Source organism: Bubalus kerabau, chromosome X (assembly GCF_029407905.1).
Source record: "Bubalus kerabau isolate K-KA32 ecotype Philippines breed swamp buffalo chromosome X, PCC_UOA_SB_1v2, whole genome shotgun sequence".
Classification (NCBI taxonomy): domain Eukaryota; kingdom Metazoa; phylum Chordata; class Mammalia; order Artiodactyla; family Bovidae; genus Bubalus; species Bubalus kerabau.
This window is the reverse complement of record NC_073647.1, coordinates 61,866,659-61,893,604: the sequence shown is the minus strand read 5'-3', so window position 1 is coordinate 61,893,604 and position 26,946 is coordinate 61,866,659. Positions and strand designations below refer to the sequence as shown.

The 26,946-nt window shown below is 41.7% G+C and overlaps 1 long non-coding RNA gene across 1 annotated transcript; it reads right to left on the bottom strand.

Annotated features, from left to right (window-relative positions):
* Window positions 1-22,972, bottom strand: LOC129638485 (uncharacterized). Its single transcript, XR_008707853.1, has 5 exons — window positions 22,784-22,972; window positions 7,840-7,981; window positions 7,361-7,457; window positions 1,594-2,447; window positions 1-343 (listed from the first exon to the last, which is right to left on the bottom strand). It is a non-coding gene; the product is annotated as an uncharacterized LOC129638485 (long non-coding RNA).
* Window positions 22,973-26,946: the final 3,974 nt, after the last annotated feature.

The following is a 26,946-nucleotide window of genomic DNA, read 5'->3' as shown; positions in this document are numbered from 1 at the left end:
TGAATTCACGAAGGATATTTTATTTTTATCACATCCCATTGAAGCACTGAACCAGCAGGTAAGCATAGCAGTGGTTTGTGGGGAGGGCAGATTGTGGTAATTATACTGCTAGAAACCATCTTCCTTTGGGTTGTAATACTTGAGGTTCTGTAGGTTTGTGTGTTGTGCATTTTGTACATGAATTGTTCCATGTTGTCTTGGGTCAGGCTTGTGAGTAATGATCTGTGCACTTTCGATCTCTCCATGATGGAGGAGCTCTTCTGGGGAGTCACTGCTTTCCCTGTGTGGCCCGCTGTCAGGAAAGTCCTGCTACTCACAGACTTGGCACTTTTCCTGTGTGGCACTGGAAGAGAAATTAAACACAGACAGAGCATTTGACCCACAAATGCTACTTGCTCAGTCCTCAAAACTCAGAGAGAGCCTGGCAGGCTCTCTTTCTCACACACCCCACATCCAATGGGTCAGGAAATTCTCTCGGCTCCTCTGTCAAAGTATGTCCAGAATCCAGCCACTTCTCACCACCTCCATGACCACCACCCTGGCCAAGACATGAACATCTATCTCCTGGGCTGGACTGCCGTCCAACTGGCCCCTCTGCTTTCAGCCTGGCTGCCTTACCTGTCTGTTCTCAACACGGCAGCACAGCGCAAGTCAAATCATTTCAGTCCTCTGCTCAACACCATATAACAATGGCTTGAAGCCCACAAACATGTTAAAAAACCAGGAGTTCCTAATGATCAACAAGTACAACAACAAAGAGAGACTTTATTGCTGACCTTTGGCAAATGCCAGCAACCAACCCGCCTTCAAGAAAATCCAGCAATGAAAGGAGGGGGAAAACCCACTTATGAAAGGGTGGAGTGAGGGCCTGTGGTCTTCGTACTGTGTATCGGAAGAGTCAGTCATTTTCGAGAACCAGCATTACTTCAGAAATAACGCTGCTGAGGGAAAAGTGTAAAAGTGAGCTAGCTAACAGCTATGACAGACAGTCCCCAGGCTGCCCAACTAAGTCAGGCGCCAAAACAGGGCCAGAGCCCTTTTTCGTGAAGGTGATTCAGACACAAGCAATCTCAAGCATCATCTTGTCTCGGGACCCTTCCGGGAGAGACACCATGGATGAATAGCCACAGAGGGGCCATCACACTCACATGCATCCCCCCGCCACCGCGGGGCATCCCACAAAAACACACACATACATTCACTTAGTGAACATTTGCATCTCAGTCTCTTCCCTGTCTCACAGTTATGCTGCCAGAATCATAGGTGATCACAGGAATATTATAGAGCAACCAGCACCTCCCACTCAGGCTGCCTGGGTTGCCCCTCAATCTCCACCGCCTAGTAGGTGATGGTCCTATGAAGAAATAGTCCTTAGTATCTTTATGACCTCATGTTTGTTCATATGGTGACTTCCTGTGTCATTCTGGAATTCTGCCTTCATCATCACTATGCCACTGAGTATACGGTAAGAGCATTCTTGCCATGGTAGGGAGAAAACAGGGTGAGAAGCAAGCCAACACTTGTCCAGTAGCAAACGACATGTGCTCAGTGCTGGGTAGACTCACTACATTTCTTTGACCTCTTCACAGATACCTTGAGATGATGGCATCCACAGTCAATCCTTGCTCAAATCAGGGATGTGAGGCTCACAGAGGTGAGCTACATCTTCCAGGATTCTCAGCCAAGTTAAGTGGCTGAAGCGGGATTGTGCCCCACCTACATGAGTCTCCTTCCACAACCTAAGTATTCCTCAAGCTACTGCACTGGTTCTCTTTTAATGATGAGCTTTCAGGTCTCGGAGACAGACTTCTGTGAGCAGACCTGAGATGGTGCTTGGTGACCACGTGCTAGTCACTCTTTCTTGGGCGGGTCCAGGTGCCATGAACCAAGTGGACACATACGTCTTGAACTAGAGGAGAAATTTGCTTCGATCACAGGCTTTGCGCATTACAAATTCCTTTCGGCTGATAATGCCTGGCATAGCATAACAACTAATTAATATTTGTCAAATGAATGTGTATAATAGCAATTTGGGGTCATCGACAAAGTAACATTTGAGAATCCACACATCTTAACCATTTCTACCCATATTTATGTATTTCAGAAAAAAAAAAAAAAAACCTGTGCAGAAGAACTGTTTCATAGCCTGCTTATAAAATTAGCATGTGTTGAATCTTGCCTTTGCAAAATTAATATTTTTCATTTGTGTACAGTGAGAAATACAGCTAAGCCCCTCCCTGTTGACCAATATTAAAATGACCGCTTTCCTCATCACGGGAAGGAGGACTTTGCAAACAGTGGGTTCAGAAACAAGGAAAATTTTTCCTGGAATCCAGCAGACATAGCTTCTTCCTAGACATCTGGTGTGGGGCAGTGGGGGAAGAAAGCTCTGGATCCACTGGCATGTCTCTGGTGCTCAGCTTCGTGACAGACTTCAAGCATGGCCACTGTCTCAGAGAAAGAGAGAAGTGTGCGGGTGCATGGGCATGTGTTAATAGTCCACATTATAAGCATTTATAACTAGCTTATAACTAAGCTTTTACAGATACACATATTCTAACTCATTTTGGCAAATGCTCTGCCTCCCAAACTGAATCCTACTCTACTCTGGATTCCACTGTATTACATATCATCAATGTTTGCTCCTTGGTCTTAGTCTTAATATGCTTTTTAATGATTTTTTTTCATATTGGTGTTTGAATGATTTCTTTAAATTAGAGCAGGAATAGAAGTCTTTGTACCCTCCCCACCAAACAAGGGAACAATACCCACGGGGTGACCAGCGTTATGGAGCATCCTTAGTGGTGGAGGCCAAAGAACCCATTGCAGCACAGCTTGGGCGTCAGGGTAGGTCCAGGACCCAAGTCCCAGCTCTTCAGCTTCCTAGAAGAATCACTGGATTTGATATTTTCCGATGTAAGATACAGTTTTCTAACTATCACGTGATGATAGTTACAGCAGTATACACTTCCACCAACAGCGTATGAGAGCCTAATTGCCTATAGCATGCTTCAACCATTCAAAGGCATTCTTATATTTTGACCTGGACATTCCCCTGTTTCAATTTATCATAAAAAATGTTTCCTGCCTAAACATATACACACAGCCACACAGCTGTGCTTTACAGGCTCTTTGGCACAGAAGTACGATGGGACCAGAGAGTGGCTGCTGCAGCCACGGGAGGGGTAGAAATGGTTGTCCGTGGAATCAAACATAGGTGGAAAAGAAGGGACGTGAGTACCGGGCATATGGAGTGGAAAGGCCAAGAGATGGATGTATGGGTCAGAAAGAGGAGGGTGAGCACTGGGAAGACAATGAAACACAAATAAAAAAGCCTCTGAGACTGAATTCATCCTGGATATACACACCCTCTAGAAACCTTCCTTTCTTTCCATGTGTAGCTGGTCTGCCTCTGTTATTTCACCTTTAACTTGAACACCAGGAAAACAGTTCCCACACGGTCTGAGCAAGGAGAGGCAATACAGTGGAGCAGCGTGCAATGGTATGTCTCTTGCCAGAACGCTGGAGTTCAGGGCATCTTGGTCACAGACCTTACACCCACCACTGCCCCACCAGACTTTGTCAGTCCCATCCCAGTGCTCATTTCAGTATGAACACAGAATCACCCCTTACTGATTATGGGCAAAGGGTGTGAGGTCAGATTGATGAGGGTTTCAATCCTGGTGCTAAATCCTATGATCCAATCCAAGCAACTTTTACCTTGCAGTGGCTCAGTTCCTGCCCGCCACCAAGCTGAAGACAGTGATAGTTCTTATTTCATAAGGTAATGGTGACCATTAAGTCAGTATATGGAAATACGTGGAAAGCCCCTGAAGCCCCCAGAGTGCCTGTGAACTAACGAGCACTACAAATAAGTTAGCTGTTACTAAATCAGATACTCATTACCATATCTGGTGTTTACTAAGGAATGAATGTGTGTTAGTAGCATTTGATGTTACAAAAAGGAAAACAGATGGTTGTATGGGGGCAGATGCTGTGGCAGCTAATAGTGTACAAAAGTCTCAGTTGTAACACAGGGCAGTCCCAGAGGGAAACAATGTGACAAACTGTTTAAGGGAACCAAAATGAAAACTTCAGAGCCTGAAACAGGCATATGGAAGAGTCAAGTGTGTGTGTGTTGGGGGTGGGTGGGAGCTGCACAAACTCTGTGCAAAAAAAGAAAAAGTATCATTATTCAAGACATACTTTGGGCTTAAGAGGTAGATTACAAAAAGCAGGACAGAATATTCCTGACACCATATGATATAATGGGAGAAAAATTCAAGCTATAATGCTATATATTACAATAGGGTTCCTCAGAAACAATATAGTAATGAATTTTCATGTTTTTATGGTTCCTCAGACATAATTAATGTTTATGTTTTATGTGTAAATACAAAGATTAAAAAGTCAAGGTAAAGGAACACATGAGAATGTCAATTCTGTTTATAAATGGCTGGTTGGAACACATGATAGTTACTCATTCACATCTATTAATACATTTGTATGAATGTGAGCCTTGGACCATATAGAAGCCTGAGCATCTGAAGAATTGCTGCTTTTAAATGTGGTGCTGGAGAAGACTGTTGAGAGTCCCTTGGACAGCCAGGAGCTCAAGCCAGTCCATCCTATAGGAAATCAACCCTGAATATTCACTGGTGGACTGACACTGAAGCTGAAGCTCCAATACTTTGGCCACCTGATGGGAAGAGCCGACTCATTGGAAAAGACCCTGATGTCGGGAAAGTTTGAAGGCAGGAGGATAAGGGGACGACAGAAGGAAGGAAGAGGGAACTAGCAGAATGAAGTAATAGGATCTCTACTATGGAGTTGATCCTTGAACAGCAGAGTTTGAACTGCATGAGCTGCTTATATGTGCATTTTCCCTCCAATAAATACATAAGAAATACATGGGTGAAACATCATGTACAAGACAGGTACTGGAGTGGATGGTCATTCCTTACACAGGCATGGAGTGAGTGATATCTGATATAAAATTAATCACATGTCAGCTTTCTTACTATTCTTTAACTTTGCTCTCAAAGAATTACATGCTCATACAGTATGTTTCTCCCTCCCTCCCTTCCTCTCTCTCTCTCTCTCTCTGCTGTTTCTCTGTCTCTCATAATTGGAGAAACGATCAGCCTATCATCACCACAGGTCTGTGTATGTTTTAACAAAACAATGTTTCCATTGTGGTACTATGTACATGACTGTGACACTCTATGACATAAAAGTTTTATAATGACTCATTCATTAGTTTATAGGCTAGGCTACCATGAAGAAATGGTATCCATCACACTAGACAACCATAAAGCAATCATATTGCTGCTTCTTTGATATCAATGCATGAATCCTCATACCTGTAAATCAAACATGAATTTCTTTTTCACGTGATCTTCCTATTTTTGAGGGCTTCCCTGTAGCTCAGTTGGTAAAGAATCTGCCTACAATGAGGGAGACCCAAGTTCGATCCCTGGTTGAAGATGACCCCTGGAGAAGGAAACGGTTACCCACAGCAATATTCTTGCCTGAGTGTATTCCATGGACGGGGGAGCCTGGTGGCTACAGTCCACGGGGCCACAAAGAGTTGGACACAACTGAGCAACTAGCAGTTTCACTTCTACTTCTGATGTCCACTGTTAGTAGTAGGTATAAAATCTATGTGTACTGTATCATAGAAGAGGGTATTGATGCAGGTACTGAAAGACTGATGATTCATTTTGTAAACAGAAGATGTAAACTTTAGGTATTGATAAATACAGTACAGTAACATAGAGTGTATTTTCTCTTCCTTATGCTATTCTAATAACATCATCTTTTCTCCGGCTTCTTTATTGCAATAATATATTATATAACACATATAACCCAGAAAATATGTGTTAATCCATGCTTTATGTTATGGAGAAGGCTTCCAGTAAACAGTAAGCTATTAGTAGTTACGTTTTGGGGGAATCAAAAGTTATCTACAAAGTTTCAACTGTGCAGGGGGTTGGCACCACCAAGCCCTATGTTGTTCCAGGGTCAAGAGTGTGTGTGTATATATATATATATATATATATATATATATATATAAAATATATATATTATAGATTTATGTATTTTATTAAGAGAATAACATACAATGATGTAGAAAAGGGTACAGAAGAACATCGACTGGAAGACATACCTGCCTAGATTCAAATCCTGTTCTGTCCCTTACTATGTGATTTTACGGAGGTACTCAACCTCTCAGAGTTTCCGCTGCATCATGCAGTAGTCAGTGTGGCTGTGTGCCAAGTGTTTCTATTTCTCTCCTATTCTAAGCTTGTGGCAGAACTGCACTTCTTGCTTTATCCCCTTTGTCTGGGCGGGGCCATAAATGTGACTAGTTTTCCTTCTTGGTTTGAGTGATATGTGTTACTTCTGGGCAACATCATGTGACTGTTGGCTTGAGATCTTCCTCACAGCCCCAGGGCCCTCTTTCCTTCAGGCACAGTGATCTGACAACTTTCTAGATGGTGACAGCTCTGTCGGTTTCAGTCTCCAAGTCATTCCACTGAAAGTACATCAGATCTCTGATCCACCATCCTGTGATGGCCATGCATGAGTCATGGGCATGTACCGGGGAGTGAGGGATAAGCCACGGAGGTTTGGAGAATGTTTATGACCTCAGCATAGCCCAGCCTCTCCTGACTCATGTATCTCATCTGTCAACTGAAATAGCACCCTTTCAGGATTTTTCTGAGGGTTAAATGACTTAATGTACAAGACGAGGTTATCACAGAGCTTGACCCATAATAGGCACTCAAAACAGGGAAGCTGAAGTTATTAAAGGATAATAGCAAAAGAGTTTTGGAAAAGTATGGGATATTTGTATTAAACGGCAGGTATTCAGTCTGCTCATCCTGAGGGGCCAGTTGTTTCTTGTTTTCCAGAAGAGGGCACTACATTTCTTGCTATAGATAAGACTGCTGAATGATTTGCATTTCTGCACTTATCTTTGCTATCATGTTATCAGACATATGCTCAGAAAGAGAGGCTATCTCTGAAGACTAAACAACAACAACAAAACTGTAAAGATTTCAGCAAGAGAGAGACTGGCTGATGAGACAAGACAAAATGAATTTCATAGCAGTAAGTAATTTCTGAAAGAGAAGAACAGATCATAATGATTATAAACATACATTCCATTGCTCTTAATAAACAAAAGGCACAAAGTTTTAAAGTGGTGGGAAATTCGGTTTGGACAGGTATTCACAGAATATTTCCTGTGCACACTAGTTCTTCAGATGCTCTTTGGAAAGCTGTTTCCTTCCCACACAGGTTGGGGAAACTCTCCCTGCCTAAGAAACATCTTACAGCATGGAAATTCATTTACCTTTAGTCTTGTATGTTCTACACTTCACTAGAGTAGGGTACATTTGTGTTGTTGCTGGTTTTTGGTCCTCGGCTTTTGCAAAACAAGCTTGGAAATGCTGAAATTGAGGGAAAAATAAAGCGGATTATTTAAGCTACATGTAAGGTAAACTATCACAAGTGATGATATTGAGCCATGAATCAAGAAGTATTTACTCCCATAAAAGTAAACACAATCTTGTTATCTTCTCAACTTTACTCCTTCTATACCATTTTCATGATGGCCCAGAGTCCTGCTGCTTAGAGATGACTTCCAAGTCCATGTACCCCAGCCAGCCAGTCCACAGCTACCCCCACCCACCCAGCCAGGACATTCTTCTCCTCCGTTTCACTCTTCGCCAACAACAGCTCCTCTGAGTCCAGGTTCAGGACGCACACACCCACAGGTTTACTCTGCCAGGTCTACAACAGTTGGGCCACATTCAGAAGCCCTCCACCTACCTCTGTCCAACCCTCTTGGACCCTCTGCTCTTCGCGTGATCTCAGTCTGACAGTCTGACGTTGCTTGGGTGCCTCTAAAAGCCCACTTCTCTGAGGAAACTTCCAGTACCGGCGGGCGCCTCTGCTCGCTGATTCCCACCCACTGTGTTAGGATATAAAAGTTGGTGGCAAGTTGGGAATGAGCCACAGTCTCCTCAAGTCTCCCCTGAGCTAGAGCACCCACCGCAGGTATAAAGGTCTTCTGCACCCATAGGTCTGACTTCTCTGAATGGTAACCTCCCCACTCTTAAAGGGCAGACCCTCTTGCAGGACCATAGGTGATTACATGACTTTGCAGACCACTTCAACCCCAGAAATGAAATCCCTCAATTCTCGTGTGACGACATCCTGGTATGTGACCATGTCCTGGCAAGTGACAAAATCCTGGCATGTGACCAGAAGAGCCACATGACCAGCTGTGGTCTGGAAGGTGCACTGCTCACATGAGAGGAAGGGCTTTGTGCGCCACGTGTGGTAGGAGCCACATTGTTGCACATAAGTGGATCTACAGAGTTTAGCAGCCCAAAACCTTCACGTGATGGCAACTGCTGAACTTGACACGTACCATGCTGAGAAGGGTTCCAGACCATAGCATCCACATAACCCTAAGCAGTAGATCAAGTCCAGGGCTGAGAGGACCACATGCTGGTAGCTAGTGAGGGTCGCATGAGAGTAGGAACCATGTGCAAAGCAAGGTTTAGGAATCCACCATGCACCAGAGACTTGAAGGACTGAATCTACCACAGGGTCATAGTTGCATAGGGCCAACGTGACAATCTGATGTTTGGGTTTGACAGCCCACAGTTCTGACAGGGCAAGAAGGGCTAAGCCTGTCATGTAACTATTGTCCACAGGATGGCAGCATCTACGTGACCTGCAGCCTTAGGAACCCACAAGGTTCACGTGCCTGGGAGGGCTGAGTCAAATTTCTGACAGTAGGGTCCAATGACAGTGAAGTTCTCCTTGATTTGCATGTTTCAGGGGAACATTACCTTCAGGAGAATTGGAAACCTGAGACTGCCCACATTCCTCTGAGATGTTGGTATCCCCAGGTGACCTTCCTCTAAGCCCCCAAGTTTGAGCTTTACCTATTCCCATCCCTCTCTAATGCGCTTTTCCCCTTGCTAGCACAAGTTTCAGTTCGGTTCAGTCGCTCAGTCATTTCCGACTTTTTGCGACCCCATGGACTGCAGCACACCAGGCTTCTCTGTCCATCACCAACTCCCGGAGCTTACTCAAACTCATGTCCATCGAGTTGGTGATGGCATCCAACCATCTCATCCTCTGTCATTCCCTTCTCCTTTTTCCTTAAATCTTTCCCAGCATCAGGGTCTTTTCCAAGAAGTCAGTTCTTCACATCAGGTGGCCAAAGTACTGCAGTTTCAGCTTCAGCATCAGTCCTTCCAATGAATATTCAGGGTTGATTTCCTTTAGGATTGACTGGTTGGATCTCCTTGCAGTCCAAGGGACTCTCAAGAGTCTTCTCCAACACCACAGTTCAAAAGCATCAATTCTTCAGCACTCAACTTTCTTTGTAGTCCAACTCTCATCTCCATACATGACTACTGGAAAAACCATAGTTTTGAGTAGACGGACATTTGTCGGCCATGTCGCTGCTTTTTAATATGCTGTCTAGGTTGGTCATAGCTTTTCTTCCAAGGAGAAAGCATCTTTTAATTTCATGACTGTAGTCACTGTCTGCAGTGATTTCAGTACCCAAAAAGATAAAGTCTCTCACTGTTTCCATTGTTTCCCCATCTATTTGTCATGAAGTGATGGGACTGGATGTCATGATCTTAGGTTTTTGAAAGTTGAGTTTTAAGCCAGCTTTTTCACACTCCTCTTTCACTTTTCGTCAAGAGGCTCCTTATTTCTTCTTCGGTTTCTGCCATTAATGGTTTTGTCATCTGCATATCTGAGGTTATTGATATTTCTCCTGGCAATCTTGATTCCAGCTTGTGCTTCATGCAGCCCAGCATTCTGCATGATATAGTCTGTATATAAGTTGAATAAGCAGTTGAATATATAAGTTGAATAAGTTGAATATATAACCCTGACGTACTCCTTTCCCAATTTGGAACCAGTTTGTTATTCCATGTCCGGTTCTAACTGTTGCTTCTTGGCCTGCATACGGGTTTCTCAGGAGGCAGGTAAGGTGGTCTGGTGTTGCCATTTCTTGAAGAATTTTCCGTAGTTTGTTGTGATCCACACAGTCAAAGACTTTGGCATAGTCAATAAAGCAGAAGTACATATTTTCCTGGAACTCTCTTGGTGTTTTGATGACCCATTGGATGTTGGCAATTGGATCTCTGGTTCCTCTACCTTTTCTAAATCCAGCTTGAGCATCTGGAGGTTCATGGTTCACATAGTGCTGAAGCCTGGCTTGGAGAATTTTGAGCGTTACTTTACTAGCATGTGAGATGAGTGCAATTGTGCGGTAGTTTGAGCATTCTTTGGCATTGGCTTTCTTTGGGATTGGAATGAAAACTGACCTTTTCCAATCCTGTGGCCACTGCTGAGTTTTCCAAATTTGCTGGCATATTGAGTGCAGCACTTTCACAGCATCATCTTTCAGGATTTGAAATAGCTCAACTGAAATTCTATCACCTCCATTAGCTTTGTTCGTACTGATGCTTCCAAAGGCCCACTGGAGTTTGCATTTCAGGATGTCTGGCTCTAGGTTAGTGATCATACCATCATGGTTATCTGGGTCATGAAGATCATTTTTGTATACTTCTTCTGTGTATTCTTGCCATCTCTTCTTAATATCTTCTGCTTCTGTTTGGTCCATACCTTATCTGTCCTTTATTATGCCCAACTTTACATGAAATATTCCTTTGGTATCTCTAATATTCTTGAAGATATCTCGAGTCTTTCCCATTCTGTTGTTTTCTTCTATTTCTTTGCACTGATCGCTGAGGAAGGCTTTCTTATCTCTCCTTGCTGTTCTTTGGAACTTTGTATTCAAATGAGTACATCTTTCCTTTCCTCCTTTGCCTTTGGCTTCTCTTCTTTTCTCAGCTATTTGTAAGGCCTCCTCAGACAACCATTTTGCCTTTTTGCATTTCTTTTTCTTGGTGATGGTCTTGATCACTACCTTCTGTACAATGGCACAAAACTCGATCCATAGTTCTTCAGGCACTCTGTCTATCAGATCTAATCCCTTGTGTCTATTTGAAACTTCCACTGTATAATCACAAGGGATTTGATTTAGGTCATACCAGAATGGCCTAGTGGTTTCCCTACTTTCTTCAATTTAAGTCTGAATTTTCTGAATAGGAGTTGATGATCTGAGCCACAGTCATCTCCTGGTCTTCTTTTTGCTGACTGTATAGAGCTTCTCCATCTTTGGCTGCAAAGAATATAATCAATCTGATTTCGGTATTGACCATCTGGTGATGTCCATACATACAGTATTCTTTTGTGTTGTTGGAAGAGGGTGTTTGCTATGACCTGTGCGTTTTCTTGGCCAAACCCTGTTAGCCTTTGCCCTGCTTCATTGTGTACTCCAAGGCCAAATTTGCCTGTTACTCCGGGTATCTCTTGGTTTCCTACTTTTGCATTCCAGTCCCCTGTGATGAAAAGGACATCCTCATGCAGGTCCAAATGATTAAAACAAATCTACTGAGTTGCAGTTCTTAATTTGGGGGGAAAATCTGTATACTTATTACTTAGGCCATATACTTTAAAAAGATAACTCATTTAAAACAGGTAACACTATAGATTGGTGTTGTTACAGAAGTTTATGATGAGGACACTGAAGTCCAGGGGTATGAAATCAGTCTATTGACCAAGAGGTCATGGATATTGTAGGTGGCCAACCAAGAATGGTATGCAGTCAGCAGACTGGCTCCAGACTCTCTGTTCTGGCCACCCACTAGGTTCCTCACTGGAAAGTAACACTGGGTTCAACTTTACGAATTGAGAAAATCTGGCAAATCAGCCTCACTTACTGAAAAGATGAGATCATGAGAGATTTCTTTTGAATGCCAGGTAAGACAATTCTAGTACTACTGCTAATTAGACCCAGTCACAGTTGAATCTATTTCATGGCCTCTGTCTAAGGTTTGTGTATAGATAGAAAGCTGTCTCTAATAGGTGAAATACATATATTCCATGTGTGTGTGTATATATATACATATATATACATATATATATATACACACACACATACACACACACGTGTGTGTGCTTGTGGTTTATGAATAGCTTCATGTTAGCTGAAAACATCTTTTTCTTTTAAATAAACCCAGAAAAGAAGTTATCGTAACATTTAATCACCATACTCCTCGCTCCTCAATTACACCAGTTACAAATGAGTGGAATCTGAATTTATTAGATCTTATAGTGCATATGCTGTTCTTGTCTCCCTAGAAAGGAGAGAGAAAGAGTAGGAAACATATCTTTGGGTTGAACTTTTTGTTAAACGGCACATCGAGAAACACCTATTTTTCTGGTTTGTGTGGGAAACTGTAGGATCATCAGTATGTCCAAAATAAGCTTGATCTGATCTTTCTGGTTTTCTGGCTTTGGTAAACAATGCTGTACATCACTGGGATTGTTTTGCTAGGTTTATGCAATATGACATGGCTATAAATATGAGCTGAGGAAAATGCAACAGATCAAATTTTCCACTGTGGTTAAAGTTGAGGAATTTTTTTTTTTTAAAGCAAATTTTATTAAAATAGTTTTGCTTTGAAAGTTGAATATTTTTTTAAATTTAAATGTATTTATTTTAATTGGAGGCTAATTACTTTACAATATTGTATTGGTTTTGCCATACATCAACATGAATCTGCCATGGGTGTAGACGTGATCCCCATACTGAACCCCCCTCCCACCTCCCTCCCCGTACCATCCTTCTGGGTCATCCCAGTGCACCAGCTCCAAGTTGAGGAATTTAGAAAAGACAAGAGACTCTGTTTATGGTTCTAGGCTTACTGAAAAATGTCCTAAGGTTTGGAGTGAAGAACAGTAAGTGAAGACAGTTACTTGTGCAAGTCACTGTGTCTCATCTAACTGTGGAGAATTACTTGTGGGACACAGAAAATTAACAGACAAAAAAAGTGAGGCTTATCTTTATTTAAAATAGAGCTTACTATGAAACTATAAGCAAGATTTGGGAAGCATCTCTATATAGTCATAGGATGGAATCTGACATCACGACCAAATATGTTTCTTATAATCAGATACAGACAAATACATCAGCATAGTAATATGCACAACAATATTATCTACCCCAACTATGCTCACCTGAGGGTGACTGGGCTCAACTTTTTTCCCCAAAAGACAAATTCTGTCCTTCTCCTTATCCCTCTTCAAGTCAGATTTTGCTGCTGTCAGACCTGATACTCCAATCAGACATTCTTTCTCTGAGATGATTACCAGGGGTTTCTAGGACCTTTTAAAAACATTGAGTTAATACTACCCAAAGCAGTCTATAGATTCAATGCAATCCCTATCAAGCTACCAACGGTATTTTTCACAGGGCTAGAACAAATAATTTCACAATTTGTATGGAAATACAAAACCTCGAATAGCCAAAGCAATCTTGAGAAAGAAGAATGGAACTGGAGGAATCAACCTGCCTGACTTCCGGCTCTACTACAAAGCCACAGTCATCAAGACAGTATGGTACTGGCACAAAGACAGAAATATAGATCAATGGAACAAAATAGAAAGCCCAGGGATAAATCCACGCACCTATGGACACCTTATCTTTGACAAAGGAGGCAAGAATATACAATGGAGAAAAGACAATCTCTTTAACAGGTGGTGCTGGGAAAACTGGTCAAGCACTTGTAAAAGAATGAAACTAGAACACTTTCTAACACCATACACAAAAATAAACTCAAAATGGATTAAAGATCTAAACGTAAGGCCAGAAACTATAAAACTCCTAGAGGAGAACATAGGCGAAACACTCTCTGACTTAAATCACAGCAGGATCCTCTATGACCCACCTCCCAGAATATTGGAAATAAAAGCAAAACTAAACAAATGGGACCTAATTAAAATTAAAAGCTTCTGGACAACAAAAGAAACTATAAGCAAGGTGAAAAGACAGCCTTCAGAATGGGAGAAAATAATAGCAAATGAAGCAACTGACAAACAACTAATCTCAAAAATATACAAGCATCTCCTGCAGCTCAATTCCAGAAAAATAAAGGACCCAATCAAAAAATGGGCCAAATAACTAAATAGACATTTCTCCAAAGAAGACATACAGATGGCTAACAAAAACATGAAAAGATGCTCAACATCACTCATAATCAGAGAAATGCAAATCAAAACCACAATGAGGTACCATTTCACGCCAGTCAGAATGGCTGCGATCCAAAAGTCTACAAGCAATAAATGCTGGAGAGGATGTGGAGAAAAGGGAACCCTCTTACACTGTTGGTAGGAATGCAAACTAGTACAACCACTATGGAGAACAGTGTGGAGATTCCTTAAAAAACTGGAAATAGAACTGCCTCATGACCCAGCAATCCCACTGCTGGGCATACACACCGAGGAAACCAGAATCGAAAGAGACACGTGTACCTCAGTGTTCATCGCAGCACTGTTTGTAATAGCCGGGACATGGAAGCAACCTAGATGTCCATCAGCAGATGAATGGATAAGAAAGCTTTGGTACATATACACAATGGAGTATTACTCAGCCATTAAAAAGAATACATTTGAATCAGTTCTAATGAGATGGATGAAACTGGAGCCTATTATACAGAATGAAGTAAACCAGAAGAAAAACACCAATACAGTATACTAACACATATATATGGAATTTAGAAAGATGGTAATGATAACCCTGTATGCGAGACAGCAAAAGAGACATAGATGTATAGAACAGTCTTTTGGACCCTGTGGGAGAGGGAGAGGGTGGGATGATTTGGGAGAATGGTGTTGAAATATGTATATTATCATATATGAAACGAATTTCCAGTCCAGGTTCGATGCATGATACAGGATGCTTGGGGCTGGTGCACTGGGATGACCCAGAGGGATGGGCTGGGGAGGAAGGTGGGAGGGGGGTTCAGGATGGGGAACACATGTACACCCGTGGTGGATTCATGTTGATGTATGGCAAAACCAATATAATATTGTAAAGTAAAAAAAAAAAAAAAAAAAAAAGCCACTGATTAACAGCAACTGACAGAAAAATTAAAAACATAGCCTAACAGGGAGTAAAGCTGCATCTAGTATGGGAATCATGACTGGACCACATTCAGAAAAGAGTTGGCAAGAGGAAGGAAAACAAACAATGCATACCTACTACAGTGGTGAAGAAACCAGCATGGACAAACAGAATGAAAACCACAGCAGCAATACAGTGATTCGGTGGGGACCTACAGCTTCCTCTTTTGATGGAGCAAGTAAAGAACACACTGATCTATGGCAATAGGTTTGTCAGAGTCAGACGGTCCAGAGTAAACTAGAGGTGATATCTTGTTGTGTTTTTTTGGTAACTGTATCTTTCTAATTAAAGGATAATTGCTTTACAAAAAAAAATTAAAACATTGAGTTATATTAGTGGGGAACTGTCAGCAGTTAAAGATGGAGAAGTGGGAAATGAGACCAACAGAACAGTTGTGATGCTGTTAACCTAAAGGTAAATACTGAAATTCTGGTTCTAACACAAATATGTACAACTAAACTAGATACCCTATCTGAATTTACTTTCAGAAAGCAAAGCTGACTTACCTAGAAACAGTACAGAGATATTACTAGCATCAGATGAAACTGTGTTATTTCTATGGAAATTGCATTTAGAACCTGTTTTTGTTTGTATCTTTAAAAATAAGGGATTATTTGTCAACATCTATTCAAAGTAACTTGAAAATCTACATAAAATAGGTAATTTTCTAGATAAACACAGATTTCCAAAATTTTGACTCTAGCGTTAGAAAGTTTAAATCAGCCAATTTTCACAGAAGAAATGAAGAAAGTTATTTCAGGAATTATCCCCAAGAAAGACCTTTCTCAGATGTATTTATAGGTAAATTCTAGTAAACCATCAAATATCTAGTACTACCAAAGCTTTATGAGTTGGGTAAGAATGTTTGAAAGGAAGTAAACTTGCTTAACTTTTTTGAGGAAGCAAGTAGGATATTAACACATAAAACTAAATACCACAACACTAAATAGAATATTGGCAAACATCCAACAATACGTTTAGACCAATATACTGTGATAAAGTGGTATTGATTCCATTAATACAAAGTTGGCTCTATATTAGGAATTCCATTGAGATCATTCACCATGGTAATATATTTAACGATAAAGACCTGACGTTAGGAAAGATTGAAGGCAAAAGGAGAAGGGGGCAGCAGACAATGAGATGGTTAGATAGCATCATGGATTCAACAGACATAAATATGAGCATCTCTGAGAGACAGTGAGGGACAGGTGACCTTCGCATGCTGTAGTCCATGGGGCTGTAAAGAGTTTGATGTGACTTACCAACTGAAGAACAACAATCATATGGCTATCACCATAGATGCCAAGCCAATCTTTGATGCTATGATGATGCTAAGTCGCTTCAGTCGTGTCCGACTCTGTGCGACCCCATAGACGGCAGCCCACCAGGCTCTGCCATCCTTGGGATTCTCCAGGCAAGAATACTGGAGTGGGTTGCCATTTCCTTCTTCAATGCATGAAAGAGAAAAGTGAAAGTGAAGGAAATGTCAAATACCCATTCATCTGAAAAAAGAGAAAACTCAAGAAATAGGAATCGGGGATGCATTATTAACATGATGAAAGAATATAAGTAATTCCTCATGCAAAAAATACTTTATATAGTGGGGGAGTACCAGACATTTTTGGGCTTCCCTGGTGGCTCAGATGGTAAAGAATCTGCCTGCGAATGCGGGAGACCCGAGTTGGATCCCTGGGTCCGGACAACCCTCTGGAGAAGGAAACAGCAACCCACTCTAGCACTTTGCCTGGAGAATCTCATAGACAGAGGAGCCCAGTGAGCTACAGTCCATGGGGTTGCAAAGAGACAGATATGACTAAGCAACTAACACTTTCACTTTCACCAGAGGTTTTCAGAACAACAAAAGTATGCCCACTATATCACTCCTGTTCAATCTTCAACAATAAGCACTAGCCAGTTGACTAGATAAATCAATAAGATTTCTAGTAATGGATAAGAAGATGTAAAGCCACCTCTATGTGCAGGTGATATTATAGTACACCTGAAGAGTCTTATACAAACCAGGACAAATTAAGTAAAACAAAGGGAATTCAGCAAGGTAGTAGGATATAAAGGCTCCCCTGGTGGCTCAGACGGTAAAGAATCTGCCCATAATGCTGGAGACCTGGGTTCGATCATGGGTTGGGAAGATCCCGTGGAGGAGGACATGGCAACCCACTCCAGTATTCTTGTCTGGAGAATCCCCACAGACATAGGAGCCTGACAGGCTACAGTCCATGGGATCACAAAGAGCTGGATATGACTGAGTGACTAAGCATACAGCTGGAGGACACACTAGTAGAGAAAACCCCCTATACAATAGCAATAACAAAGATTAAATACATAGAAATAAACTTAATGAGAGCATCTATACAAGGATAATTAGTAGACACACTATAAAGACTTACTAATTATAACACTGGGGTACATGAATAGACAAATAGTCCAGTGGTATAGAATAGAAAACCCAGAAAAACATGAATTATAGTTGGGAATTTTAGTATATGATCGAAGGGCATGAACAATCATGGGGGGCAAAGATGGACATTCAGTAAATGATGGCTGAAACAACTGAGACATTTGGGAAAAAAAAAATCAGTGCAGATCCATGACATACCATCCACAAAAATAAACTGTAAATGGGTTTAGGAATCTAAACAAAAAAAATGAAACCATAACAAAATCTTGAAGAAAATATGGCAGCATTCTTTAATTTCAGCAATGGGAAAAACTTTCTAACTGTGACTGAAATTTCCACAGGTGATTAAAGAAAAGAATAATCTATGCAACTAAAAAAGAATTTTTTTAATGTATAGCAAGTGAAAGTGAAAGTGGCTCAATTGTGTCCGACTCTTTGGGACTCCATGAAGTATAAAGTCTATCAAATTCTCCAGCCCAGAATACTGGAATGAGTAACCATTCCCTTCTCCAGAGGATCTTCCCAACCGAGGGATCAAGCCCAGGTCCCACACATTGCAGGCAGATTCTTTATCAGCTGAGCCACCAGGGAAATCCAAGAGTACTGGAGTGGACAGCCTATCCCTTCTCCAGTGGATCTTCCCAACCCAAGAATCGAACTGGGGTTTCCTGCCTTGCAGGCAGATTCTTTACCAGCTAAGCTAGTCAAAAGGCAATGGACAGACTGGGATAAAGTATTTGCTGCATGCCCAATGGACAAATGAGTAATAGTCCAAGTATACATACAGAAGTCAAGTACTGCAGGACAAAGGGCTAATATTTCTTTAGAAGAATGGGAAAAGGTATAAACAGATAATTCACAAAAAAATATATAAAACAGTCCTCAAAGTATAATGTGTCAAACTTTCTCATAATTAGACAAATACAAACTAAAACAAGGACTTCCTTGGTGGCTCAGTGGTAAACAATTCACCTGCAATGCAGGAGATGCAAGATACTCGGGTTCAATCCCTGGCTGGGGAAGATCCCCTGTAGAAGGAATTGGCAACCAACTCCAGTATTCCTGTCTGGAGAATTCCATGGACAGAGGAGCCTGGCATGCTCCAGTCCACGGGATTGCAAGAGTCAGACATGCCTGAGGAACTAAACCACCAGCATGCTAAAACAACACTGAGATATCATTTCTCACCTACCATATCAACAAAGGTCACAATGGTAGGGCAACATGTTCTGATAGTGAGGTTTTGAGGAAACAACCCCAGTGGCCAGTGGTAATGAAAACCAGTACAACTCTTCTGGTGAGAAATTTGAAAATACCTTATAGAACTATAGATGCATTTAACTTTTGGCCCAACTTCTGTGAGGAAAACTTGAAGATACATTTCCACCAACATAAAAATAATACCCAGGTTATTTCCTGCAGCATTCTTTGTATTAATAATTACAAAATGTTGAAAACAATTGAAATGCCCATATAGAGGCCAGTGTAATCCAATGAAGCTGTAAAAAAGAATGAAGCCCTCCAGGGAATAAAGAGTTTTTTTAGTGGAATGCTGTTTAGTGCAAAAGGAAAAGGGCAAAGAAGCATGAGAAAATGCTGTCCATTTAATAAACACTGGAACATAAGAAAGCACATATGTATCTGTTCATTTGTGTAGAGTAAATACAGGAAAGATTCAACTAGCAACTAAAGAGATTAGTGATCTATAGGGGGACTGTGCAAAAGAAATGGGGAATGGAAGGGGATAGACGGCATGTGGAAAGAGTGACACTCCTATAGTAGATGTTTTTTGTAGCCTTGACTCTTTGAATCACAGTAGTATTTCACATACCCCAGGATTAAATGAAAAATTAAAATCAACTGGGATGTGGCGGGGGCGGGGGGGGGGCAAACTCAAATTAGAAACACCAACAAATTAACCTAAATATATTACAAATGAATGTCTTAACCACAAGAGATGGAGTGAGGAAGAAAATCGCTAAGCTAAGCAACTTGGGGAAACAATATTTTGATTGCATCCTCTGAGGCTTAAAACATAAAGAACTGTACACAAACACAAGGCATCAGATCTGCTTCTATCTGGTGTGTGTTGTGTGTTCAGTTGCTAAGTCGTGCCCAACTTTTTGCGACCCCAGGCTCTGTAGCACTTGAGGTTTCCCTGTCCATCAGTGTCTCCTGGAGTTTGCTCAAATTCATGTTCATTGAGTCGGTCATACTATCTAACCATTGAGTAGCATTTCTGCAACTACTTCACGTATAATCAGGAGTGAACAAGTAAGTAAATACTGAAAATAAGGAGAGCCAGGAGAGACAAAGAAGTTACAAATACGCCTAGAATGGATTGTTGATATATGGCAAAAACCATCACAATATTTTAAACTCAATATCCCCCCCAAAAATTAATTAAATAATTTTTTTAAAAAAGAAGTATTAGTAGGAGCTCCTGGCTTTCACTATCTATAGAAATAGGTAGGATGCTTGGGGCTGGTGCACTGGGACGACCCAGAGGGATGGTATGGGGAGGGAGGAGGGAGGAGGGTTCAGGATGGGGAACGCATGTATACCTGTGGCGGATTCATTTTGATATATGGCAAAACCAATACAATATTGTAAAGTTAAAAAATAAAATAAAAAAAAGAAATAGGTAGAGAAATTCAGATGTATCTGGAAGTGTAAGTATATACATACAATATATTTCCTTCATTTGTGAATGAAGAAGGAGGACCTAGCTGCAATGAAATCCCAGTAGCAATGAACACACAGGGAGATATCAGTTACTAAATGTTATTTTCCAAGGAAAGGAAACATGGGTTTTTGCAGAAGTGTTTTGATTTCAGGGCCATGGTGGGGAAAGAGAAACACAAGACGAATCGGAATACCGTATAACACCAGCAAGGAAGTACACAGAAAAGGACCAGGTCATGCTGAAAGAGTACAAACCCCTCAAAAGGAGTTCCTAATCACCAAAGCCAGAAAAATGCAAGAAACTAAATAAGGATATAATTTGATTATGTCACAATATAACAAAGTTATTGACATAAATAATTTGATCACTTGATTTGATAATTAGAAATATATTTCATAAAATAATTTTATAATTAGAAAATTTATAAATAAACGAGGGAGAAAACACAGCTCTACAGAATTCCAATGAACAAATATGGTAGGAATAAGGAAATAGAATGTCACCTTTCAGTCATAATTTGTGTAGGCAAAATCAACAGATGAATTTTAAAAGTAGTGACTAAAAGTCTAGGAAGAATGCTATCCCTCTGTGTGGCTCCCAGCAAGAACTCCCCTAGCCCCAAAGCAGCCTTATGATAGGAACCAGCCGCAGTGTCGGTGTGCCCCTGACTATCAGGTTTCAATTCTCCACCAGCCCACAGAAGTATTCAAACAAGCTAATCACATCCTCCATGGGAACCAAGAGTTATCTCCTCCTCTTATTACTACAGATGGCGTCCCACAGCCCTGCTTGTTCACTCTCTTCCAGAGCATGACTCCCCTGAGGCTTGACCTGACCAGTAGTGTCCTCCACCCCCAGGCAGTGAATCAGTGTTACTGAGAAGCTGCTGTGGGTAGTGCCTATCCAGTGTCAGGGGTGTGTGTTCAGCAGCCACCCCCAGATCCCTACGGTGGAAATCACTCCATCACCATTAGGATGAAGGAGAGGAGAATAAAACAGGTATTATTGCCAAAAATGTGTAACTTCCACCTAATCCTAAGAAAATAGCAGACAAACCCAATTGATAGACATTCTATAAAATACCTGACCAGTATTTTCAAAAGAGTCACTGCTGGGAAAGGCCCAGAAAGCTTGAGGAATTCTCAGCCTGGAGGAGACTAAAGAGAAGTGATGGCCAAATGTGGTATCCAGAATGGGATGCTGGGACAGAAAAAGGAGATTACTATGATAAATGGTGAAATTCAAATAAAGTAGGTAAATTAGTTAACATTACTGCATCAATATTAATTTTTAATTTTCTTAATTTTTATATGCATATGTAAGATGTTAACATTAGGGAAATTTGTGTGAGGGCTTTCTATACTGTTTTTTTGAAACCTTTCTGTGGGCATAAAATTATTTCAAAAAAACCCCTTGTTTTTAAAGATTCACTCCTGAAAAGAACCATAATTCTATCTGCGGCCTAAATTGCTTCCATCTTCTCTGACTCTTTTCCATTCTATGAACCGAAATCTGCCAGGCTCTTCTGTCCATTGGATTTTCTATGCAAGAATGCTGGAGTGGGTTGCCATGCTCTCCTCCAGGGGATCATCTCAACCCAGGGATAGAACCCGAGTCTCTTACCTCTCCTGCATTGGCAGGCGGGTTCTTTATCAGCTGAGCCACAGGGGAAGCCCCACGGTTATGCTATAAATCCCACTGTTTAATAATAGTTTAATCAAATGAAATACAGTTAGGAGGATGGATATAAAGATGAATAAATTCTCGTGCTGTATCATCCATTAAAAAACTATTTCAAACTGGTTTGAAAGTGAGAGTGTTAGTTGCTCATTCCGTGTCCAACTCTTTGTGATTCCATGGACTGTAGGCCACCAGGCTCCTCTGTCCATGGGATTCTCCAGGCAAGAGTACTGGAGTGGATTGCCATTTCCTGTTTAGAGAGCCCATTAAAAATAAATGAGAGTGCAACCATTTCCAGGGCATAGATTAGTATTTCTCTGCTTCTGGTGACTCAGACGGTAAAGAATCTGCCTACAATGCAGGAGATCTGGGTTCGATTCCTGGGTAGGGAATATCCCTGGAGAAGGAAATGGCAATCAACTCTAGTAGTCTTGCCTGGAGGATCCCATGGACAGAGGAGGCTGGCAGGCCACCGTCCATAGGGTCACAGAGTTGGCCAAGAATGTGCAACCTAGCACAGCATATAGATAGATAGATATAGATACATAGGTATACACCTCCACACACATATACAAATATGCACTTCAACACTTAGAATTTAAAGTTTGGCCTATCAATACGAACCACAAAAATAATCAGATGCAAAGAAATAACGATTCTTTAAAGAAGCACAAGGCTGACCGAGGGATTTCTTTCTTTCTTTTTGATTGATGGATTTTAAAGAGAGCATGACATGGTTAGCCACACAATTGAAGCGAATCACAGGTTAGGAAAGAGAGGTGCCCAGTGGATGGACAGGATTGTGGGCCGGCGCACAATCCATTAGATCTCTTTTCTTATTAATCCCCGAACTTTGGTCCTAGGTACTTTCATTTATATCAGTAGAGATGTAATTTATAGAAAGAATACTGTTGTGCCTTACCTGACTAAAATAAGAGTTGCAAAACAGTTGAGACGTCCAAGACCCCAGCAGTGGAAGCACGTTCCTCCCTCTTGCTGCCAACAAGAAGCAGTGCTGGAGGTGACTGGCGTCTTAACGGTTGCCGCTCCAAGTTAAACCGCCACAGAAGAGGACTTGGATTGGCGCAGCTCAGGTCAGGTGCCACCAGCTCACTCAATCAGCTCTGTACTGGGAGGTGGGGCCAGATTCCAGACCCACCCACAGGGGCTGAAGGCAAAGAGGCTTATCGGTGAGAGGGTTCCAATCAGGCATAGGCTCCGCACCTCTAGAACCAGTTGGCTGGGAAGCCCAGCACAACGTCTTTCCCTGTGGCCTAGGCACCGCCTGGCCAGGGTTTCTGCCAGGCCAGGACTCAAACCCAGAGAACTGATGTCCACATCGATGGGCTTTCGCAACAGAGACTGAACTTCAAAACGATTGGCCCCTTGATGAAAAGGGGGTTTCCCAGGTGGCTCTAGTGTAAAGAACCTGCCTGCCAATGCAGGAGACTGCAGAGTTGCAGGTTCCATCACTGGGTCAGGAAAATCCCCTGGACGAGGGCACAGTAACCAGTATTCATGCCTGGAGAATCCCATGGACAGAGAAGCCTGGCAGGCTTCAGGCTACCGCCTGGCGGGCGACTTCGGTTCAGTCCAGTTCGGTTCAGTCGCTCAGTTGTGTCCGACTCTTTGCGACCCCATGGACTGTAGCCCGCCAGGCTCCTCCGTCCATGGAATTCTCCAGGCAAGAATACTGGAGTGGGTTGCCATTTCCTTCTCCAGGGGATCTTCCCAACCCAGGGATCGAACCCAGGTCTCCCGCACTGCAGGCAGAAGCTTTAACCTCTGAGCTACCAGACTTAGCATTTGATTAAAAAAAGCTGTCAGACTTAAGTGTCCACGGGGGCACTCCTATGTTACATGAGGGGTCGAGTCCACACCAAAGATAGGGAAAATGTATTCTGGCCTCTGTGCAGTAAAACCAGCACACCACTGACATTGACAATTGACAAAAGCAGCATAAAGGAGAAAACTGTGTGCAAGTTAAGTCACTTCAGTCACGTCTGACTGTGCCTTACAAAGGTGGCTACAGTGATCCCATGAACTGTAGCCCGCCAGGCCCTTCTGTCCAGAGAGTTCTCCAGGCAAGAATACTGCAGTGCATGGGCACGCCCTCCTCCGGGGAAGGAGAAAAATGCCGCCCCTTTAATAACACGCCTATCAACTGCAAGGATCGCTCAGGGTATTTGTTTCCAACCTTCTCCCTGAAACCCGGATTCCACTGTTTTCGTATGTTTCCTATTCTCTTCCCAATTGTTTATCACCTTTCGGAATACAACACATTTTATTTATCTGCTATTTTGTAAATTCGCCATCTCCCTCTGGTGGAAAAATTTAAATTCCTGGAGGGCAGGGATCTTTATTTGTTCATTAACATATCCTTGTAGTAAAGCCTGGTAGGATGCATGCTGCTGCTGCTGCTGCTAAGTCGCTTCAGTCGTGTCTGACTCTGTGCGACCCCATAGACGGTAGCCCACCAGGCTCCCCCGTCCCTGGGATTCTCCAGGCAAGAACACTGGAGTGGGTTGTCATTTCCTTCTCCAATGCATGAAAGTGAAAAAATAAAGCGAAGTCGCTCAGTCGTGTCCGACTCCTAGCGACCCCATGGACTGCAGCCCACCAGGCCCCTCCGTCCATGGGGTTTTCCAGGCGAGAGTACTGGAGTGGGGTGCCATTGCCTTCTCCGGTAGGATGCATACTTCAATATTTTTTCAATGAATTGTTCTCCAGCTACTCTAGCCTCTTTTTTTGTGCCTCTAACCCTAGCTCACCAAACCTGTTCTCATACCATTATGTATTTTCCTGTAACAACCTGCCCACAGATGTTCCTATAACCACCATCCTTACTGAGTTCACGTCTCTGCTCACCTTATCAGCCAAGGCTTACTTTTCTTCCTGACACTTAGCATTTGATCATAGCTTTTCTGAGTAGGTTTTGTTTCTTTGATTTGTTGTTGTTGTTTTTTCTCTGCTTTAGTTTAGTTTTTGCTTTTTTCTGTTTACTTTCTTCAACATTTCTTTCTTATACCCTTTAATTGTGATAAAGAAGTAAACCAGCCATGAATGTTTGAATTTTTGCCCTATAATATCATCTTTCAGTAGATGGGTGTAATGGCATTAAATATCCTAAGACTGGATCCCTGGTTTCATGGCTTTACCTCTTAGTAGTACCATAAGCTCCATGTCCTTGGCCTGGCACATTAACTCTTCCAAGATTTAATTATCCATCTTCAAAAGGAGAATGGCAATTGATGTCACTTCTTGACTGTTGACAGGCTTCCATTCAGATAACACATAGGGCTTAGCAGAACACTTCAGAGTGTTGATAAAAGGATGTTTATGATCCTGACCATTGACTGTATGCTATGAGAATTGAAGGTCAAGGGGTCTAGACTTTTACCTAGGCTCTATTGCTTAAATATATTTTGCAATTTCCACAAAGTCACCTTAAAGTACACTGTGCTTTAGATTTTGCTTCAGTTGAAAAGAGGAATAATGCCTGTCAATACTGTTTCCCATGAGGAGTTTAAGAAAAGTCTAAGTATTTAAGTCATCTCAAACCCAGTATCATTTTTTAATGGGCAATGATTTGTTGATGTGCTTCCAGTGTCCAGACAAATTTCTAAAGAACCCCATGCCAGGATAATGAAAAAGCTTGTTCTCCCTTGCTAAGAGGAACAGACATTAGCCCAGCCTGATGTCAGGTTCTGCCCACAGAATCCTGAGCAGAAAACAACTGAGGGTCCAATTGAGATGCCCCAAACTGGGCAGATTGCAATGAAAATGCACTTAACATCCTCCTCTAGGTGGACCACTCCTGGGTGAAAGTAAGAACAACAGAATTTTCTCAAAAGGGGATTTATTTCCCTCATTAATTACCTCAGGGTAATTATTTCCCTCTCATATCCCCTATAAGAATTTTGAAAACTGGCTTCTCATATTTTTAATTTGCAATGGATGTAATTTCTAGAATATTGCAGATATACCAAATAGATGTGTTTTAGATATCCTTTTTCTAAATCTTGGTACTACAAGTATAGTTCACTCGTTTTATGAAAAATGTTCAGCATATGACTGAACAATTGGAAAGGTAGTTCTCACTGAAAATTCTCAATTGTTAATAGAATTATAGTTTATAAGTAAAAGTGTGACTTCATTTTTCAATTTCAGTAAATGTATGAATGACATTCTATGGTATCTTCCTCTGTACTGCAAATGTAATATTGTTCAGTGGATAATAAGATAGAAAGCAAGGTAGAAGAAGCCCACTTTTCTGTCTGAAATACATCTCCCAGGATCTGTGCCGTTTCAGTAAGAAATGCACTATTTTTATTTTCTATAATTTCCACTTGTTTCTTTATCTTCCACTTCTTTGTTGAGATTTTCAAATTTTTCATTTGTTTTAAAAGAATTTGTAACTACTTGATAATTACTTTTAGGATGATCACTTCAAACTTCTTGTCATTATTTCAACATTATTCACATCAATGTTTACATCTGTAGAATGTCTTTTAGTATTCAAGCTGTGATTTTCTTGAATCTGTGTTTTGTGATCTCTATCATACCCTGGGCATTTTGAATACCACATTCTAAGATTCTGGACCCTATTCATCTGTATTTTTGTATGATACTTGGGTATAACACACAATGGTGTGGGCTGTATCTTCAGATTCCTGCTCTGATTCCACCTTAGCAAAAGTGGATTGCTGACTCATGCTGCCGCAGTGGTAGCAGACCACCCACTCCAGCCATGGATAACGTCCCAGTCAATGAGAGGCACCAATTCACAACCCTTTTGTAGCCTCAGAATGGGAGTATAAGCTCAGTTCCTCTCTATGCACTGCTGACCCTGGGGAAGGGGGATGGGAATGGGAGACCGAACAATTTGTGAGTGGCTGTAGGGTTGGCAGATGAAGCTTGGCTAGCTTGTCTCTGGTCTCTGAGACATCAAGGGGAAAAGGAGAAAGCTGAGTGCTAAGCAACTCTGCCTCCCAATACTGGATTTGGTTTGGATGATGGGTGGGGGTGAAGTTCAGCTCTCAAGAGGGCTCAGAACACAAAGAGGGGTGAGGGAGAAACCAGAGT